Here is a 7,632-nt window from a genome sequence, read left to right as displayed (position 1 = left end):
ATCAAATGCTACTAGTGGGCCTGCAGCACTGATTGTGCAACCTACGAGTAGTCCTGAAAAGGGAACTCAGATCTGCCACTGAAGTATCTGTGTGCAGTTTAGTACTGCCATGTCGACTTGGCAAGTGCACCCACTTGCCAGGCCCTACCCTTTTCTTACATATTAGTCACCCCTAAGGTAGGTACAAGCTAACCCTGTGGGCAGGGTGCAGTGTATGTAAAAGGTAAGACATGTCCTGGTGTGTGTGGCATGTCCAGATAGTGAAATACTGCCAATTTAGTTTTTCACTATTGAAAGGCTATCTTATTTATTTTATTTTATTTATTTATGGGATTTTTAATGCGCAACTAATACCCTAGGGTGTCTAGGCGCAATGAGATGCTCTAGGATACACAAAATTGAGGACAGGAACTTATTGATTAAATAGCCAAGTTTTCAGAGCCTTACGGAAGGCAATGAGTGTTGGTGCTGTTTTAATATACAAGGGGAGTGTGTTCCACAGTATGGGGGTCGCTACCAGGAAGCGTCTATCTCCCCATGTGGCCGTTCTTGTTCGGGGAACATGCAATAGGTGGCTTGCTGCTGATCTTAAATTCTTTCAAGGTATGTACACCTGAAAAGCTTCCTTTAAGAACTTTGGTCCAGTCTGATGAATGGCCTTGTAGGCGATGCAGAGAGCCTTGAATTTAATTCTGCTCTCCACTCTTAGCCAATGTAGATGGCGTATGGCTGCTGAAGTAGAGTGTCGCCAAGGAATATTAAGCAGAATTCGTGCTGCCACATTTTGCACGGACTGCAGTTTGTTCAGGATGTATTTGTGAGTGCTAAGGAAGAGGGCGTTTCCATAGTCCAGCTTCGAAAACACTAAGGTGGTAACCAGTGTTTTCCCTGCCGAAGCGGGTAGGTATGGCATGAGTTTTTTTATTTTCTTCAGCACGAAGAATGCAGCAGAGACCACCTTGTTGACATGATAACCAAAAGATAGCCTGTTATCAAAGATCACTCCCAAATTCCTAACCTTGACAGCTGGAATCGGGGGGGAGCCCATCTGACTGGGCCACCAAGTTGGGGACCATTCGGGGGAGATCTTACCGAAAGTCATAACTTCGGTTTTCTCTGCATTAAGTTTCAGGCAGTTACTGTGCATCCATGATTGTACATCCAGTAACCCCTCCTGAAACTTAGCTGCTACCACTGGACCGTTCTTATGCACCGCCAGCACAAGCTGGGTGTCGTCCGCGTAGGTAGTTAATCGCATCCCATGTGATTTAATAACCCTCGCCAAGTCCGCAGCATAGATATTAAAAAGCGTGGGACTTAGCGAGGATCCTTGAGGGACTCCACAGGGCAGTTCAGAAGTGGGCGAGTAGTAATTGCCCAGTTTGACTGCCTGTTTGCGATTAACAAGGAAGGAGGCTATAAGGTCTTTAGCCAGATGACTAATTCCAAGGGCTGCGACACGGTCGACCAAGATGACGTGGTCGACCGTGTCAAAAGCAGCTGACAGGTCCAATAAGATGAGCACTGCAGCACCTCCCGAATCCATGATCTGGCCCATAGGAAAGCCTAGGAGTAAATTTATAACATCTTATAACTTCCCCTTGGGACCAGACAGGAAAATAAAGTTCAGTATGCCTGAACTCAGAATATAAAAATGCATCTTTTAGTAAAGGTGATTTTTACATTCTGTGTTTGAAAATACCACTTTTAGAAAGTAGGTATTTTCTCGCTTATCCATCATGTGTTCCATCATGTGTGCCTCTGCTAGGATGTGTATTGACTATCTGGATTTGGAGGGACAGGGGTTGGGGAGGTGTATTCTCTCAGAAGGCCACCAGGTGGGTTGATGTATGTCCTGCCTCTCCTGAATGAGTCAGGGCTGGGCTAAATAGACCTGGGCTGCATTCAGAATAGTGGGAGGAGATGTCACTAACACCTGAATAGGCCCTGTCTGCCATGTACAATGCTGTCTCCACCTCCTGCTGGGAAGCTGGGCCAGAGAGGACCAAACTGGTTTGGACTAAGATCAGACACTTTCTGCCTGAGAGAACAAAGGACTTTTTGGTATAAATACTGTGGCCCAGAACTTTAGAACTCTTTTGGACCAAGAAGACTGCCAATGAGAGCTGGAGAAGCTGTGAGGAGGAACTACCACTTTGCTGAGTGCTTTGCTGTGTTGGCCTGCGGTGGCTGCTTCTGTCTTGGGCAGTGAAAGGACTGGACTGAACTTTCTACAACTTCTTTATTTGAGTATCTCCTAGGGCTTGAGGTAGAGCTTGCCCCCTGTTCAAGAAGTCTCAGGAACAGCAAAGACTTCAAGTTCTTCTGCGTCAGCACTGGGGACTGTGTGTTTTGTGCTGCAACAGAAGAAAAGCAACCCGACGCCGCTGACGACTCCGTGTCCTGAAGGCACCGCAGAGGGCACCGCCGCAACGCCTTCCTGGTCTCACCGACGACGCCATCCGACGCCGCCACCAAGCCGCTGCTTGCACCGCAACCTGTGGGCACCACACTTTGCACCGCCTCGTTTCACGCCACCGTCTTGGTATCCCTGACGACGATGCTTCAAGCTTGCACTGTGGTTCGAGGGCACCGCTCGTAAGTTACATGACGCATCGTCCATATCCCGCACCGCAGCCTTGGCCTACCGACGCCGGCGCTATCGACTCAAGTTAGTCAGCCGATGACATCGCTTCAGCACAGACAACACAGCTGCTAGCACCGTGACCTGCCAGCACCGCAACGAGCACTGTGACCCTGGTCTCACCGACAACGCCATCCACCCACCGAGCCGCTGCTCGCACTGCGACCTGAGGGCATTGCACGCCGCACCGCAGCATCTGACGCCTGCCGACGCCAGTGCTATGGAGTTCAACCGCGAGGAGTTTGATCTGCAACGCGTGTGACGTCAAGGGCCTGACGACTCCTGCACCGACGCCTGCGGACGCCGTGCTTTCAGAAGCTCAACATGAGGTCGCCGACGCCTTGCATTTCTAAAGGTATTGTTTTGCGGGTCTTCCTGACACCGTAGCTGGCCCGCGGCGCCGCGGTCAGCCAGAACTTAAGATTTCTAAGTACTGTATTGTGGATTTATATTGTTTTTGGTCTTGTCTTGAGTATATAAAATATTGGGTATTTTTGTAAACTGGTGTGGTGTCCTTTTGTAGTGCTTAGACTGTATTACTGTTGGTTATGTGCAAATACTTTACACACTGCCTCTAAGATAAGCCTGACTACTCGTACCAAGCTACCAAGGAGGTGAGCAGGGATTATTTTAGGAGTGTAACGCCCTTATCCTGACTAGGAAGAAGGGTCCCTATTTGGACAAAGGTACCTACCTCTGCCAACTAGAGACCCCCATTTCTAACAACCTGGTACACAATGAAAAACCACTGCAAGACGCTGCTCAGTTATTGGCTCTGGGTTCCTCAGGTTCTAGGTAAACCTACAAGTCCTATATATCCCCACAACCAGAAGGGTCCAGCACCAGCAAATGTACCGGTATATTGCTTTCAAACATCTGTCATACATATCCGAGGGAAAGATCTAAAGAAGCTTACAACACTTATTTTCTTGCATTCAGGAACTTGAGACCTCTAAACAAATGGACCAGATTACCAACATTTTGAGCTACCATTCTTAATAAAATATGCAATCTCAACGATGATAGAAAATGACATGACCACCATCAATACAAAATGAGTTCTGCCTCATGCTGAGAGTGGGAGAAGAATTGCGCCAGTGTGTATCAGGCGTTGAGTTAATGGTTTTACCCTTCGCCTTTAAGAAAAAACGAAGGGTTTTCATTAAATGTTTCAGTAGCATCTTCTCATGTCCAGAAGAACTGGGAGATACGTACTTAGAATTATCTGGACAGTATGGTCTTAAGGGACTTTCACAGAAATGTGAGTTGAAAACTACAAAGCCTGAGAGTTCCAATAAGGATAGATCATGTTCTTCTCAGACCACAGTACACAAGAGGATTGTAGGAGTGATTCCCATTAGCCAGAAACCCATTGTATTTCCTGTAAAGACTACAGTTCCTTGTTAGAAAACACTGTCCCGGTTCACATATTTCAGTCTCTAACAATGAGAGTAGTAATGTACTTTTTAAGGATGATTTTCTTCTAAAACAGTGAGTACTTTAATTGAATCAAATATATTTATTTTTATATAGTTAATAGTACCAAAATGGTTTTGAACATATGCTGGGAGCACACTGTGCAACGGGTTCTTGTCATTGCCCTTTAGTTATCTTGCTTAGTTTAAATACTTTGCAAAAATGATGGAGTTAAAAATTGTGAGCACATTTTTAAACAAGCAAAATTCAATCTTATCCCGACCACCTCCAAACCTTCAAGGCTCCCCATCCTTAGAGCCAATTGGTAATGTTTTGCTACTCCAAAGGTGCAGAAAAAAAGCCAAAAGCATTGTGCGGGTCCTGCTTTTTTTTCCTTTTATGGTAATTACATTAAATGAATTATACTAACTGACCCCTGATAGTGCACTTCAGATCAACTTTCCACCAGGGAAGTCCGTGTGCTGTATTTTCCTGGATGTCCCCCTGGCAATTTAGTATGCTGGCGGCTTGCTCATGTTTCCATGCCTAGAAAGTTGCATTGAAGAGTATTGTCAGGAGCCGGACAGTGTCCTAACTGTAATTTAATTATCATTATGATAATTACATTGTCCAGCCCCTGACAGTGCTGAATGTCAGAATAATTCCTTATTCCTTGTATTTCTCACTGCGTAGAGTGAAGACTTATGGGTTTATATACGTAGTCTGCTGGGTCTCAACTCATGAAATTCGCCATGCCTCCTATCATGTATGATGATGAATCACCTAGGCTTCAGTAAACATGGAAATTCATATTTTCAATAATAATTTGCTTTTTTAGTTTAATTTCTGTTTTTTTGCTTTGAAGATGTCTTGCAGTAACAGAAATTACTTCATCCAAATTTTGTGTGCAGGTTTGTTTAATTTTCTTATTAAAGATGTAAGTTAGTCTTTTTTGATGATTTCAGTATTCATTTACATCCCTTTAATGAATGGCTGAGCAATTATGTTTTCTTTTTCATTTTGTAAATGCAAACATTGACAAAGTCCATCTTTTTGTCTTTTGCATAGTAAAACGGGTTTGCAAGCTTCAGTAAGGCACATGGTACTGTGTAGGCTGCAGTAGTCAGACAAACTTGCGTTCTTTTTTTTTTCTTTGTTTTCATCTCACTTCTACCCAAGCTGTTTGTTTTTCATGACTACATCTGTACTAACTGCAGTAGCACTTCAGAAGTGCTGGTATATTAAGAAATCCTGTCTCCACCCAGTGAAGCCTGATCCGCTTTTCTGAGACAGTGACCTACTTCGCGACTATACCCACCTGCGATGAACCCCAAACTTTCTGGCTTTTTAGCTACACCAGATTGTCTAGAAATCTCCTGACATCTCCAGCATGCAAGAGAAGAAATATGTAGGGGTGCAGAGGTCAGTTGAAAAAGGCAGCCTCTTACCAATCAGTTTAGAGAAGTTGAGGAATCCCCTTCATAGAGTATTGCAAACAGCACTTTGAGCAACTGCTTCTGTATATGGTGACTTCTGGTTATCTCATCAAATGTTTTGTTGGGCCGCTTAATCTAGTGACAGTGAGTACCCTGAGAGAGAGGAGCCACACGGCAGCGGAGCCAGTTCCAAGTGGGCAAGAGGGCTCTGCTAAGAAGGTAAATCATGGATAAGTATAAGGAAAATAGCTAATCCATCCGCAGTATGCATGTGCAGCAATGCCTTGGCAGCACTCTTTTTAGGAAGGCGGAAATCGAGGGAGGGCATTTGAAGCAGTGTATCACTTCCATGTAGAGTCTACTCTAACAATGCAATATTTTCCCTTAGTGTTGCTTACACCTCTCAATGCCAAATATTAAAAGTAGTCTATATCACTTTTCAGACAATAAACTATTTTGACAGTAAGTGTTTGCAGAATTATTCTTTTGGAATTATTGTTGTATTAAATTGGTTTATGTAACGTCAAAGGTTTAATCTGACAGGGCACATTTTATAGCATTGCAAAACATAGATAAATCGCTGTTACTAGTTTAGTTAGGGCAGTCAATTTTAGAGTCACTTAACTTTTTAAGGCTTTTTCTACATTTACAATTTGTTTTATATCACAGTTTATAAGATTTGAAAACATGCACCATTATCCCATAAAAACATTTGCCTTTGTTTTACTAAGTGGTGCTTGAGTGCATTGATCACTTTATGTAAATTGAGGGGGCAAAAAATTCAGACCCCTTTGTGCTTCTTCATTATTTTCTGCAGAATATCAAATATTGCATATTTTGTAGCTACAATTGCAATGAAAGGTCTCAGATCTCCCCTGGACCAAGGCACTTTCCCAGGGAGAGAATATCAGTTCCAAACTTATGGAATAAAACATATACACAGCACTTCCCAAGGTGGGCAAACTTTCAACACTCCCCCAAAGGCAAGGCAAGAAAACAATATCACATGAGTCTCCTCTAGTATCCCCTCTAGTAGGTAATGCCCACAACACTTCTCTAGAGCGAGATATACTTTGCACATCACTTGCCAGGAGTAGAACAACTTCCTATAACACAATTACCTACTAGAAGGGAATTCACCCATCTTTCTACAACAGAATACTTGGCCAAGAAGAGTCCACACCTCCTGCTACAAGGAAAAGACGAATTCAAACATATGGAATATATATATAAATCTATTAACACAATACTTCAATCACGGGCAGGCCGAATATATATATTGATCATGGCAGACTCTCACATATCAAATAACCGATTGAAATACACAATCAAAGCAAATATATATGTATAAATATATATGAATGGATATAAGAATCAGAAAATAAGAAGGAAAGGAAAGAATCAGTAAAGAATCAAGAGACAGTAGCAGAGACACCTCACCTACTGCTTCATCATTTCACCCCACTTCGCTCAAGGGGAGTCCATTGCTTGAACCGGGTGAAAGCTCAGAGGTAACACCAGCCCCCACTCTTCCGTGACAACACGTCTGCTCCACGGCGTGAACTTCCACCAGGCCAGTGTAGGCTCCCCTTTTTAATACAAATTCAAAAGCTTCTAGCAAGCCTCGCCCCTTTGTTCTCATGAGAGCCCGTACCAGCCTGCTCCAAGGCCACTGCATCGGTTGATCAGGCCTTTGCTATGGCTCCGAGACAGACCATGTACATTCCTCTGATAAGAACCAGTTCTCTCTAGTCAGTAAAGTGCGAAAAACAGGAGAAGAGCAAAACATGCCCTCCCCACCTCTGCAGCTTCGTGTAGGCACAGAAAATAGCTTCAGTCATGAAAATGGAGTTAGTTAAGCCATACACACAAAGGCCCAAAGCAAGATTGAATCAGAAAAGCAAGGATGACATGAAACCATGTCAAAGGCAATAGTCAGCACTGCCATAAAGCAAGGTAAAGTCAGAAATCAGAATGACATTAGACCACGTCAAAGCCAATAGGTCAAAGTCATAATACACCTAACCCAAATAACATTATAGACTTTATCCCTCAGTATACAACATTGAGCACATGTGTGCACCACCAACCACAACACTGCACCTCAACATCCCATACCTTCTATTCTTGGCAAGA

Source organism: Triturus cristatus, chromosome 4_1 (assembly GCF_964204655.1).
Source record: "Triturus cristatus chromosome 4_1, aTriCri1.1, whole genome shotgun sequence".
Lineage (NCBI taxonomy): Eukaryota > Metazoa > Chordata > Amphibia > Caudata > Salamandridae > Triturus > Triturus cristatus.
This window is presented reverse-complemented; position numbering follows the sequence as displayed.